Below are 14,808 nucleotides of genomic sequence, written 5' to 3'. Positions count from 1 at the left end.
GCCTTTTATTAAAAAGGTGTCTGAAGTCTGAACTGATGTTTTCTATATAAGAATGATGATGCAAACCGTAATAAAAATGATGATGCTAGCCGTTCAATCCGATCTTACATGTTGATTGTGAACTATTTTCTTCCCTATTTATCCATCCATTTCTAGGATATTGAACGTTCGGGCCCAGTAGAATGGATTCAAATTAGCCGTTCTAAGCTAAACGAAGGGAATGTTTGATGGCTCAGTTTCACAGTCTGCTTGATTGCCACAAATGTTGGTTCTCCCACCAGTTTCAGTTGGGGATGTACTTTTACACTAGTGTTTCGCGCCCACACCCATGAGACCTTGTTATTTGGCCCACAAATACCACTGGAAGATCCGTCCTGATCATCCATTGGTCCTCATCACCACGAAAGTGTATCCCTCAACAATTGGAAGTCCATCATGTTGAGTTAGATGTCTTGAATTCAAACCCAATTGGAATCCGAAATATTGTGTGTGACCCGGAAAAGATCTGTTTATTCGGCAATGTGTGGGCTTTGCGGCATAGCCCCAGGCCGCTTGGCCCGGCCTGTTCTTTCGGCCCAATAAGACTAATTTACGGCCCGCTTTATATAAAGGGGCTTTTAGGGTTTATTTGATGGCAAGTCTTGAAAAGAGGGTTGAGAGCTCGAAAGAAGGGGAAAAGGGTGTGCTAGGGTTTCTAGTGGATTTGGTGAGAGAGACTGATATTCTCTTGTAATCTCTTGATGTTCTAATGGATTTTTCTCGACGCCTCTGTTGTGGACTAGGCTTTGCCAAACCACGTAAATCTTTGTGTTTTTTGTATGTTTGCTTGTGTTTGTTGTTTCGTTTTGCTTTGCCATTGAAATTACAGATTGCGTAACAGGGGTTTTTCACCATAGATCATTTGGGAGAAGAAAGCAAAATGTCCCCTCCCTAAAAAGTGCCTATCCCCAAGCAATGCAATTCAGCTGAACTTTGATGATTGTTACAAAGAAAACACAGGCCTGCCGGTATTGGGGCCGAGTATCTTTAGGTACCACGGAAGGTAGAATTATAGTGTTATTCCCGGCCTAGTGAAGAAAAATATTCAAACGAGGCTAAAACAAGAATACTATTGATTGGTCTTCATAAGATTTTATACAGTGCTAAGGAAGGTGGTACCGCCCTTGATACTTGATCCAACAGCGGCCCACTTTTTAAGAGGTTGTTAGAGGATCAAATATCAAGGGCGGTACTTCTAACTTACCGCCTGCACGAGACTTCACACTCGGGCACCATATAATTTCTTTGGTCTTACACACCATATGGAGTTGTTTATTCTTGCACTACCTCTATAGGACATATCATTGTATCATTCCAATAATAAATTTTAAAAACATAATATAGCTTAAATCTTCCATTCATAGAGCTTGAGGAACATTGGGATGATGTGTCTTTTAAGACACAAGCCATTTTCTTTATCAATTCAAAGTTTTAACTCACTCCTAAACTAAAAAGTAAAATAAAATAAATTATATTGCTTTTGAAATAGTTTCGATTGAAAATTTGAACTCACTCCTAAATCAAAAAGAAAGTTACACATTGCTTTTGAATAGAATCCCTTCAATGGAATATAATTTTATAATTTCTTGATGAATTGCAATACATTCAAGTATAAGTATTCTTTAAGTTGTAACCACTCTTGCACGAGACGATGGCATCTACATCATGATGCACGCACGGGTAATCTAGATCTCCAATTTCAGTAGTGTCAACCTCCTTCAAACGTTGGAGCTTTATGTTATAAGAAAACAGCTTAGTGGCCACAATCAACATTAGCTCATCGTTTCTAACTGCTATAGAATTCACAATTTTTATGATCCTTCAAAATCCATATTTCTGTCCTCCCATCTAGGAAGAAACGGAAAAGAGAGAGAGACTCCTTAAACTCTACCAATATATAATCATCAAATGAACTTTTAAAGTGTAGTTCAGGAAGCTTGATCTCTTTCAATTTCTCATCACTTATATCCATTGAGGGTATAACTTGAGGACCATTGGAATCTGATATCCAGTGAAATGCTTTGTCTGCAAATATATCACACTCAATGTGAAATTTCACCTTTACTCTAACCACTTTATATTCTTTACTCGACACATCAAAACCAAATCCATATTCAGGTATCATATTCATGCAAGATGAAATAGAATCAGGAAGGATTGCGGATTCTCTGGTCGCCGGATTATAAATGCAAATCTGGCGGCTTTCTATACTCTCAATGCAGTCCAAACCATTACAGGAACCCACCATATCAAGATCTCTAGCACATGGAATAAGTGTTGGGGACTTCCTTTTTTCAATGTCCTTAAGTAGCCCTTTCTGCTCCATGAAAAAAAGCTCAGAGCATTTTTGTAAAACTGGTTGGATGACAAAAGTAGGGTTACTTTTCGATTGTTTTATTTGTCTGTCGATGAACATTGGAGAAGTGATTAAAGAGTGCCAAAATTTTGATGCGCATCTTAATCTCAAAAGAGACTTGATAGGAAGCCTCAAAAGGATGTCAACCAATATATCGTGAGGGAGATCCCATATACTTGTATCTCCATTCGTTTTGTGACTGATATCATCCATTTGAGCTATGTTAAACAAGTAGTAGCAACATTAAGTTAGTTACATTACCAACAAAAGCAGAGTTCAATATAAGAATGATTAACCCACAAGCCGGAATTAAACATTAACCATTAATACTTTAATCCTGTGAAACAACCAATTACTCCAAAAGCTTAAGCAGTTGGAGATGGTGCTATTTAATCTTTTATACTCTAACACTCCCCTCACGTGTGGCCCCTCTTTCTAGTGTTGGCCTACATGTGGCCTCTCTTTTGGGTTGGCCATTACATGTCGAATTTTAGGAGTTTTGAACCAAGGATCTTTGCTCTGATACCATGTCAGACAATCAAAAGCTTAAGCCATTGGAGATGGCGTTATTTAGGGCAGTGACATCGCCCCCCCCCCCCCCCCCCCCCGCGAACAGAAATCGTTAACTTTTATGCTTTTGGAGTTAATGGTTGCTTCTCCACCCCTTCATAAAAGTTAACGAAAACCGTTGGGGGGGGGGGGGGGGAGATATCACTGCCCGTCATTTATTCGTTTTATACTTTAACAAGGGCTTGAGCTTTTGAAGTAATTGGTAGTTTCACATGGAATCAGAGCAATTGGTTATTGGCATGGGTTCATCTTGATATTAAAAATCCACATGTAATGGCTAAGCCAAAAAGATGAGCCACATGTGCCAAGCGTAGCCCAGTCCTAAAAAGAGGGGCCACACATGAGGGAGATTGTTAAAGTATGAAAAGATTAAATAATGCCTTCTCCAACAGCTTAAGCTTTTGGTGTAATTGGTTGTTTTCACAAATCCCTCAAATGAATTGCTTCAACGAGAAAGGTTTAATCGAAGAAAGCAAATAGTAGTAATTCTTAGAAATCAATATAGCTATCTGTAGACACCCCATTTTGACCTAACGCCAATTCCCCAAAAATTGAATAAATCCTGAATTCCCGAAAACCCGAGTCCTAAAAGAAATCAATTCCTATGCAAATTGCAAAACAGGGCAAAAAACGGGTGAAGTATCTAAATGGGTGTGTCATTACCAATTCCCTTGTGCTAAAAAAAGAAGTGATATATTCGCCCCTCTCATTGCCAACCCACCCCTTAGTAGTATAAAGGAGTAGTCAAAATACACTAGTAGAGGGGCTGTCCAAGTAAGAGAAAGGGGTGAGATATATCATTGCCCTTTTGTGTTGGATCTCTCCTTGCCTAGAGACACCCCTTATAATGTTAAAAAGAGTTGTCATAAATGTACTAGATGGGGACTGTCCAAAGGAGGAGAAAAGATTCGAATATATCATTTCCTTTTAGAGCCCATCGAATAGGGTTTGTGAAGGGGTTCTTCTTTTGGTGCTTCTCCCAACAGGGGAACCTCATTTGGGGAGTGGGGGGGGGGGGGGGGGGGGCAGCCACCGAGAGAAAAATATAGAGAGAGGGAGGAGAAGATAAGTGGGTTTGTGCCCCATCATCGCCATCTCCACCATCTTGGCCCTCCATCTACACCTCGACACCACCATCCCACCGGAGCCACCATCTTCTCCGACGAATACCACCGGAATCCGGCAAGAATCCGACCCCCCACTGCCATCTCACCTCCACCTCCATTAGCCTAACATCGTTTCCCTTCACTTTCATCCCAACAGATGTTATCATTTTCCTTGCTTACTCCCGTATCCCCAAAACCCTATCCCCATCCACTGTTCCACCAACGAACCCATTAGTTCCGGCAATCTTGCCGGAACTCCGGTCATCTTCCTTAGTATCCGCTGTAGCCTCTTATCACCATTATTTCCAACGGCCCCTTCATCATCTGCACCACCACCTCATTCCATCACAACCACATCCATCCTCATCTTCTAAACCCTCATTCAAAGATCTGTAGAACCCCCACCATCACTTCACCCAATGCTTAGACAGAAGGATTTTCAAAGAAAAAATCAGAGAAAGAGCTACAAATGGGATTAAGGTTTTCATGGGGGGGTATTTTCATTTTGCTGAAAATACAGGGGGAGAAGGGGGATTTGCAGAGGGAGAAAGAAATTGCAGAGAAAGGTAGAAGGGAAGAGGGAGCAGCTGGCCAATTACCCCATCACCACGCTTCAAATCCGGCCATTCAATGTCACTTTTCCGATCACCGCTTTTTCAGTTGAGTTGGATCTTCGCTTGCCGGCATTAATGTTTCAGGTAACTTTCATTTTTTCCTTCCATTCGATGATTAGTACATAAAGCCCATCATTTGAAAGCAATTAAAGGAAGTCCCCTCATCTAAACATGCTCTAAGGGAAGTAGTATTGGTACAGACATGGTCTGCCATTTGTGTTGTTCTTGTGAATCACATCATAAGAGACAAAATTATGCCTATATTGAAGCCTTCAATGATTTATCTTGGCATCATCATGACTTGTTAAGTGCACAGACTCGACCTACCCTCTTCCTTTTGTTGAAAAAAAAACAAGGTTGTGCTTGTAGGTCTGCTCATGGGTCTACGGATATCTTCACTGGCATGCTTAATAATGATAAATGTAAATTGTCCTTCATTATTTAGATATCTTTCAAAGTCCATTACAGTCCCGAACGAGCTCCAAGAACCATGACCCAGCATTATTGTTAACCTGTTCGGATGGTTATATTTCATTACCTCCTATTCCCTGTCAAAATCATCTTTGCAACCTGTGTCTGCCCATTTATATATCCTTACTGATTTTTGCTTTGGGTCTCAAAATTTGTATCCTCCATCTTCTTTATCTTGATTAATGGAGAATTGTTTGTGATTTCACGAGCATCATTGCCATTTCCTTGCGCCATAGATCCCGTGAAATTAGTCTCATCGTCTCAGATGATACCTTCCATTGCTAGGCAATTGAAAAATTAAAGCCAATTTGATCAGTATGATAGTGAGTAGCTGACAGTATAGTTGGCATGTTTGTTAAAGCCAAATTAAAGGCACATTTGTTTCTGAAGATATCCTCCACGATATTTTTTTTAATGTCATTCTGGCACATGATTTGAAGGTTCATCTCTTGATTCCTATTTTGCTTAATTAGTTTCATGATTCTAAGAATCTAAGTTCTATATGAATTCATGCTAGATTTCGGGTTTGTAAAGGACTTACCATTAGATCAACCAAAATGGCATGCCCATTAGTGATTAAACATGCATGGCTACAGCTTTCACTTTCATTCTTCTATTCAGCTATCTGCTCATATTTAGTTCTCGATTGATCCAATCGAAAAGATGATTGTTTGATCAATGACTTTGTCGGATTGGCTTCGATTCATATGGAGCCAGTCAACAGCAAACCTCTTACCCTTCTTGGTCTCTTTCCTTCCATAGGACTCTTATAGGGCTTAGGGGTTCTCCCTTCTCTGACATCATCACTTTCATAGGGTTCGGAGTTATCTTTCTTCCTCCTTTCGGGATTACTCTTCACACGTTCCTCGGGACTCTCTTTGCATCTCGGGATTCCGTCAATTTTGGGAGCATTCCATCGGGTTAAGGCGATGACGAAATGATTCTTGAGCCAACCCTTTGCCCTTTACATCGTCTTTCCCTTCTTGAGATTCTTACAGGGTGTAGGGGTTTCTCTTCTTTCTGAGGTCGTCATTTCTTATGGGATTCAGGGGTTCCACCTTGTCTTCTTTTTGGGACTACTCTCTTCACGTTCCTTGGGATACTCTTTGCATTTCGGGATCCCATCGATTTTGGGAACACTTCGTCACTTCTCTCGGGTCAAGGCGACGAACGGAAACCTCCTGAGCCAAAACCCCCCTTTCAATCAAAAGGGATAAAAAAACACATAAAAATCAAATAGTAAAAATCAAAAAATCGTCAAAAATATCAAAAATATTTTTCGAAAAAGCTGTTTGAACTACGTTGGCTTGATCCCTTTCCACAGGGTACGTAGATAGCTTGGGTCCACCCAAGTTCAGTCAAACCTTTTTAATAAATATTTTCAAACATTTTCAAACCTTTCAAAACAAAAACAAAAATGGGCAAGGATGGTGATTGCCAGGTCACTCGGAGTCCCCTTTTCATTCCTTTTTCGATTTTGATCATGGTTTTCCGGTTTTCATCGGTTTTCCGACGTTTTATTGAGTTTTGGGACGGGCGATGACGTAGCGTGGCCCCTTCACAATGATTGTGCTCGTTGAGCCCAACGATGGGTCATGACAATCGTGAGACTTGTCCGATCTTCAGCAGATTAGGATCGCTGGGCTTGATTCCATTTGAATCGCCCTCTGAGCCTATCGTGTGTTCCATTTTCTTTTCCCTGGCATTTTTGGTCATCGCATACCTTTGATTTTCCAATCCTTTTATTTTCTTACATCTTTTCAGCTCATTGTGAGTTTGTCTTTGATTTATCATGAATTGCCTTTCTTTAGTTTGCTTACTTCTCTAGCGTGTGATTGATTGATATTTCTCAAACTTGTCTCTCGCATAGGTTCGCATGCTAGTGTGTTTACTTTACTGCTTTTGTTGCTTAGCTATAGCGTTTACTTGTTCGTCTTATCCTGATTATCTGTCTAGCTATAGCTCTTTACTGCTTTCATTATCTCATTATATCTATCATTGTCTGTTTAGTTATAGTTCTGCATGTGGATGTTACTGCTTTCCTAGAATGTGATGAGTTAGGATTAGATGCGATGAGTTAGGATTTGGATGTTTATTTTCTTTTGCCCTAACCGGGTCATGCATGCTTAGATAGACGTTTTCTCAAGGATGCTCGTTCCCATTTGACATGATTTCCGCCCAAAACTCTTCAACGTTAATTAAAAATAGCATAAGAGACTAAGTGCTTGTACTTGGGAGAATTGGGGGTGCTCTTCGGCACGAACCTTTGCATCTCTGGTTATCCGTTGCGACAGAACATTTTATGGGGTTCCAAGGCCGACTCCCTGGATGGCGACTCTAAGTTATTTTAGGTATGTCTTGGTTTCGAGGCTCCTGTCTCCGGATCAAGATGTATCTCATACATATACATCGCCACCCATGCTGTGAGTGGCATCTGTTTCGAGAGTTCCTTGGTAGAGCTCTCCTTCACATCGTGGAGATCTTAGAGGATTGACGGGGGATCTCGCGTCCCTTGCTCACCGTCCTCGGGATCGGGGTCCACACTATCCTAATAGTAAGTGGAAACATAATTGTGACAATTCAACTTTACAAGAAATGCATCAATCAGCTATAACAGTAGTGGTTCTGAGGAAGACAATAGCTTCTCATGCATTATCTAAAGTAAAGAGTTCTCCCTGTTCAACACAATAATAAATGCATCGGTAACTTCATGAGCCATAGCACATAGGATTTCATGAATACCCAAGGATCACAGATCGACCAAACCATGATCCTGCCAAAGAAAGAGGGCCAAACCCTAACAACATCAATGCGCATAGATCAGAGCCAGTGATGTAGTGGACCACCACATGACCATAATGTGGGACGAAATCACGACCCACCAATATCAACAATCAAAATCTTTCCAAGGAGGTTGGTATCACTCAATATAACATCATGTGTATTTTTAAACATGTAAGGAGTCCTAATACTGTTGCCATTTAAAAAAAGAGTGCTAATACTATTAGAATTCTGATAAAGTCTCTTATATTATACATAATCTTATCAAAATTCTATTAGAAATAGATCACAAAGTCTTCAACACCAATTATCAGAAAATCAGAACATAAGAGGGAGTAGATGATGAGAGTGTGATGTAACTGAAGCTCTGATATCAAATGCGAGGGTACGGTGAGGCTTAAGGGTAAGGTTTAAAGCAATGTGATCAGTTGAGGGAGGAAAAGATAGGGAAAAGGGATGTGTAAAAAGTTGAAAAGGTTAGTTGAAATTGTTGAAAAGGGCACTAAAAGAAACTAACAGGATCTGAAATTAATGGAATTCCTTCCTATTTCAACTCAACTTGGCTTTCCTATTTCAACTACAAGACAAAACTCGTCCAACACAGTCTCCTTAAATAACTCAAACTTTTTCCTAAATTCGTTGGGGACTGGTTTTAGGAAGGGATATTTGACTGGTTATGCAATCTTTAATTATAAAGATGGGGAAGATACGTAGGCTGATTTGGTTTAGAATGCATGAATTTGTAGGCTTTTACATGGCCAACTTCAACTCAACTTGGCTTTCCTAATCCAACTAAAACAAAGAAAAGAAAAGGACTAAAGTCATCCATGCACAAAGTCTCCTAGAATAACCCAAACTTTTTCCAAAATTCTATCTAACTTTTCTCCTTAAAATTTCTCTCAAAAGTCAAACTAAGCGCCTAAAAAATCTCCAAATTTTATCCAAACTTTTGGAAGGATAATTTGGCCACTTATTGAAATCGATCGGAGCCCTTGATCTGGTCGAACACCACTGACCATATTGTGGGCCCTTTGCTCGATCAAGACCTCACAAATATCAACGATCAAAATTTTTTGAAAGAAAGCCTAGATAATCCTCTTTTAGATCAAGGGGGTTAGTATCATTTTTTTTAATCGGTAAGCTGGGGTTCAACGGGGACCCCTACCAGTTTATTAGAATGTGAACAGACCTAATACCGGTCAAAATCTGTTTGTAAATATGTAAACAGACCCTGTATACAATATAAGATTATTCTTAATCATGTTCTGTTGAAACCTGAAAACCATGATCACAAAGCTTTGATACCACTTATTCAAAGAAAAATCAAACCAAGAAGCCAAAAGCCAAGAAGGAAAGCCACACAAAAACACAACTCACAAAATGAAGAGAGAGACCTTTCTTCTTTGAATAATACACAGTACACCACTATCACAATTACGTTTTGACGTTTTTCGTTTCACCCAGTATTCATGTTCTCCTCTCCTCCTTTTATATGTAACACAAGGAGACAAACGCCAAGAGTCTTTTTCAAAACAATTTCAAGAAACCCAATACCAAAACCGTTCCTTCACTTTCTAAAACCCAAAAATTCCCTTTTTCTTAACTACAACTCTAAAGTATTATCTTACTCTAAATTCACCACAAAAATTATAAACTTTTCTAACTACTAAAATAGCAAGTCCTAGTTTAACTAGGAATCATCCATGTGTGGGCCCGCACACAGCCCGACGCCTACAGCTCCATGGATAGTCGGCAATGACTCTCAATATATTCTTCTATATAAAAAATCTAACAGTATTAGGAGGGTTTACTTTTTTAATGAAATATATGCTTTTATACCAAGGTTGCCAGAGCAGGAATCGAAAGCGGGAATCAAAGGTTCCTGGAATGGTCGGAAGCGGAAATAGTGAAGTCACCGGAAAGTTACCGGATAGTCGTCGGAGATTCGTCGGGAATCGTTGGGAGTTGGAAATCGCCAACGAATCTCCGGAGAATTGACGGGGAATCATGTTTCACATAACATTAAACCGCGGTTCCCAAAAGTGGGAATCACATTTCTGGGGAATCATAAACCGCGATTTTCAAAAGTGGGAATCCCGTTTCCGATGAATCCGAACCGGGATTCCAAGTTTTTGGAGATTCGAGAAGAATCCCGTTTCATATTCGAGAACCGGGGAATCGGGGTTCCCTACTCCCAGGGAAGAATCATGCTTCCCTGTTTTATACAAAATAAACAACAATAATAATTTCAGGTGTATTACACCAACCACTTAATATTTCAAAATCTATGCTATTCATCCCGAAAACAATAAAAAAAAAACAATTTAAAAAAAAAATAAAGATGATAGAAAAACCAACAAGATAACATGCAAATCAAAAGAAATAAATGCAAACATATGTAGAATTGGATCACAAAATCATCAACTTCGATTTCAAAAAAAAAAAAACAGAACATGAGAGAGAGTAGAGAATACGATAGTAAAAAAGAAATACCAAAGTGGGGTTTAGACATATATGCAGACAAATCGATGAAATTGACTCGGAGAAGGAGAAGAAGAGTTGTGGGTTTTTCTGAGATTCTTGTGAAATTGTGTTGAGAGAGATGGGTCCTATTCCTATATAGCTTGAGGGCCCGGGAATTGTATTCGCATGGAACTACATAACCATCTCTATTTACAGGTAACGGAAAAATGAGGACAGCTTGAAAAAAGGCTAAAATCTAGCGTTTCACTAGGAGTTAAGAACTAGCTCTAGTCGTTATTGAGGATGAGTGGGGGTCGAGAGAAATAGATAATCCGGACCGCTGATTAGTCACGGACCAACAAACCCACGGCTAGAAATACAAAGAAAGAAATCCATGCCATTGGGCACACAAAGGGACCCACCCGACATGATGCTATTTGGGCCGTACTTTAGGTTTGTGTGGGTCCCGTCCGTGCAGGACGGAGGATGATCATCTATTCATTTGATGACGATTGATCTAGATTGTTCAGAATGTGGGCCCAACATGTGATCGCCAAACACTTACGAGTGGACTCTCCTAACTGTCCGAATGTAAAACTAGAAAAATTTCTTTGTAGAGAAGACCATTAATGGTTAGGATCATTTGATTGTTGAGGTTCGTGCACTGATCAAATGGTGGAAATTGATCTTCCAACAAACATGTCTGGTAAAAACTTTCCGTTCAATCGTTGCACGATCAGTGGCCGGGGGGGGGGGGGGGGGGCGTCAAGATTAATCTTCCAACCATCTACAGTGGGTGTACCCACCATTTTCTAATTATGCATGATTGAGATTGCAAGGGCTTTGTGGGCACATGAGAAATGTGTCCTAATTAGCGATGAACAAATTAAGAGATGTCTCACACCTTATCAACAACCTCGATCACCACACATGTTTCACGTGTGCATTAGACAATTGAGGACAAAAACAATCTTATTCCTCCCAAGATTACTTATTTGTATGCAAATAATTGTGACAGAAGTGGTAGGAAGACGCCCCCGTTGGGTCAGCTTCTTAACATTCCTCTCTAATATAACGCTTAACAAAGCAATACATCATATCATTATATTATATATATATGTAAAACATAATCATGGACGACGTGAGCGCCACGTGCCACCCCTTCTATTTTCCGTTTCTCCTGGACGACGTGGATGCACCACGTGGCACCCCTTCTATTTCCCGTTTCCTTTCCTCTTATATGAGAAAATATATGAGAAAACATCTCTCTTATCTATCGATTGAAAGGCATCATATTCGATTTCAATAGAGATAAAAAACGCTAACACAAGCATGTCTTTGGAAAACATGAAAAACACTTGTGTCAAAGTCCCAAGGTACGTTAACACCAGATTCAACCCAAAAACTGATCAAGTCAGCCAAATAAACTACTATTGCAATTCCTATTATGTAGAATGGACACCTAATTAATTAAACCTAATAATTTGCTTAAAGCAATGATGGCCGTAAACTTCTATTGTAGTTCCTCTTACATAAAATGGGCACGTCAAAATTTATGGGCTATGATTAAGGCGGGTATGATTTTCAAATAGTCATTTTTTTTTTCTCAGAATTGTAACCAAGCATGCCCAGTGGTCTCCCTAAGATGCTATTTCTATTTCAATGTTCCATTTAATCAGCTTCTAGCAAAGACTCATTAGAAGCCAGTAGCCCATGCCACCTCCAACTAAGCAGTATGGGGTGACAGGAATTTCTATGTGAAAGGAAAATGAATGAAGAAGTGGAATGTTGATCCTTTGAAGGCATACACATGATGGAAGAATTGTGGGTCTGTTGCAAACCAACCTCTCAATAGTCAAAATCTTTTTCACATCTGCACACCAACAAAATGCTGGTACCTACGGAGGAGCTAGGAAAGAGTACAACCTGCTAGTAGATGAAGCCACAACCAGATGATCCACCTCTAGTGTTCTATAAAAAGAACTATATGAGAAAAAGCCTAGAAGGTTACATTTCCACGAAAGACGACTTTATTCCCCATAAACTTATGCCCAATCTAAACTTATGCGAGGAATATTATTGTCGAAAATTCTTCAGCTCCAATAACTATTGGGATACTTTAAAAATAGATATTGTTACGAAACTCTCATAGAAAATAAAAAATAAAAAATGTTTTAATAATACATAGAATTTAACATTTAGGTTAAGCAGTGTGGTATGTAACCCAATTTATAGATTAATTGAAAAAACAATTATTAAAGTCCATTCATAAAGTATCTATTTAGTAAAATTTAATATAGTAATAAAAAAAGGGGTGCCCCGTGCATGAGGCTCCAGCCATTGCGGGGTCTGGGGAGGGCTAGAAGTACGCAGCCTTACCCTGTTTTGCAAAGAGGCTTTCATGACTCGTACCCATGACCACCAGGTCACAATGGAGCAACCTTACTGTTGCGCCAAGGCTCACCCTCTTTAACATGGTAATAAAAATGAAAGAGAATATCTTATGAAAGAAAATAAGAAAAATGTGGTTGTCCTAAAATATTTAAAGATGACAACAAAAGATGTCAAATATCATCAGTAAAAAATTATAAATATTTATTGCAACAAATTAAATTTCTTTCAATAATTTGGTGGTGTTATCATTTTGGATATATATATATATACACTAGTAAAAAACCCCGTGCGATGCACGAGCCGACAAAGAACTGTATGGACCATCACAAGTTGATCCAAACCGTCCATGTGATGGAACACAACATAAATAGGTTGTGCCCCAAAAATCATTTCCATAGGCTGATCCTAGCCTTCCAATCTTTTAGAGGTTTCCATAATGTGTTGTTCCTCTTAAATCGGATGGTTAAGATGACCCCATAGATTTTTTTATTAAAAAAGCATAAAAGACGGGGGTAGGATTGCAATTCTGTGGCTTTAATGGGTGCCTTTGTTAAAAAACATAAAGGAGGGGGTAGGATTGAAAATATGTGTGTTGAATGGGTGCCTTTGTTTAAAAAAGTCAAAAAAGTGATGTGTAATTCCACAAAAAATTCTCTTATTTTCTCTTCTACTATATATATATACTAGTAAAGACCCGCCGTGCGATGCACGGGGCATCGAAGAAAAGATAGTGACTAATTAGAAGCAGCATTAAAACTATATGCATTAGAGAAATTAAATAAATGATCATATGCATATTTATTTAAACATTGTAAAATAGAAAAAATGAAGCAATAGTTGACATTGGTTGGTTGTAATCCTTGACATTGATTGGTTGTAATTTTTGACATTGATTGGTTCTTAAAGGATCGAACAATACTTGATTTAGACACACATCTATTTAAACATGAATTTGAAGATGTTTTAAAGAATTTACGGGTTGTTGTAATTATGTGAAGAACCTGAAAGAATAAATAAGGACGTATTAGCTTGTTCTAATAAGTCAAATAAGTAATATCCATGGGAAACAGTTAAAGGTCATTGCATGTTGAGGTGACAACTTGAAGTCTTTCATAATGTATCAAGAAGATGAAGCAATAAATAAGAATGTATAAACTTTTAAAAGACATACCTTCAGTGAACCGTTGAAAAAGGGAATTCGGATAGGAAAGCTTCCTAAACTACTATCAACCTGAAAATAAAAAAGACATAAAGCATCATATATCCAGAATAGATATCTTTTCATTAAGTCCACCTAAAAGAAATGAACAAAACATACCGTAGGCATCATATGAGTTCAACTAATGATGTTTCATATATAGATCAAACATCATTGCCCTTAAATTGTTTATTAAGATCACTTTCTTTCAATCTCTCATTTGCAGGTGCAATGGATACGTCATACTAAATGAACGCATGGTGGGCTCTAGCTTCAAACCCCTTCCTCGAGATACTTCGATGTGCTCCAACTACAAACCAGTACCATCCCAAGTTGAAACAATTGCATCCAATTGAAGAGAAACCAATAAAACCAATTTGGAGACAAAGAAGAAAACAATCTATGCTTTAAACAATCTTCCACAGTTTCATCCAAGTGGACATTTGTGGATATTTTTGGCATTCTTGATGCTGGTTAGGCTCCATAGGTGGTGAGAATTTTGTCTCCTATAGCATATATAAGGAACCAAAACCATAAATTTCAAAAAATCCACAAAGCCATATTAAACATTGAAAATTAGAGGAATAAATATAAAATGTGAAGAAAAAGTGTAAAACTAATTATGAAATAGAGAGAACACAAAATCCCGACCTCAATCTCAGCTGAGATATTGGGATCTGAAGATCCCTTTGATCTAAAATCAATGAAAAGATCCCAAGAAAGCAGCATAAATGTTCTGAAATCAGACACAAGTACCCTAGTAATCAGGACTTCGCTAAAATTGAGAAATAAAGTGATCAAAGGCCAATCAACCGG

At 38.8% G+C, this 14,808-nt stretch overlaps 2 long non-coding RNA genes across 2 annotated transcripts; one reads left to right on the top strand and one right to left on the bottom strand.

Annotated features, from left to right (window-relative positions):
* The first annotated feature begins 3,982 nt into the window (after nt 1-3,982).
* Nucleotides 3,983-14,408, top strand: LOC143885829 (uncharacterized). The gene is made up of 2 exons (XR_013253649.1): nt 3,983-4,769; nt 14,219-14,408. It is a non-coding gene; the product is annotated as an uncharacterized LOC143885829 (long non-coding RNA).
* Nucleotides 13,673-14,443, bottom strand: LOC143885841 (uncharacterized). The gene is made up of 3 exons (XR_013253652.1): nt 14,113-14,443; nt 13,966-14,025; nt 13,673-13,795 (listed from the first exon to the last, which is right to left on the bottom strand). It is a non-coding gene; the product is annotated as an uncharacterized LOC143885841 (long non-coding RNA).
* Nucleotides 14,444-14,808: the final 365 nt, after the last annotated feature.

The sequence above is a fragment of the Tasmannia lanceolata genome, unplaced genomic scaffold, assembly GCF_043159265.1.
Source record: "Tasmannia lanceolata isolate RefF3 unplaced genomic scaffold, GAP_Taslan_0.1 ptg000002l, whole genome shotgun sequence".
In the NCBI taxonomy this organism is placed as follows: Eukaryota; Viridiplantae; Streptophyta; class Magnoliopsida; order Canellales; family Winteraceae; genus Tasmannia; species Tasmannia lanceolata.
The sequence above is the reverse complement of the archived record's forward strand: the minus strand, read 5'-3'. Positions and strand labels throughout refer to the sequence as shown.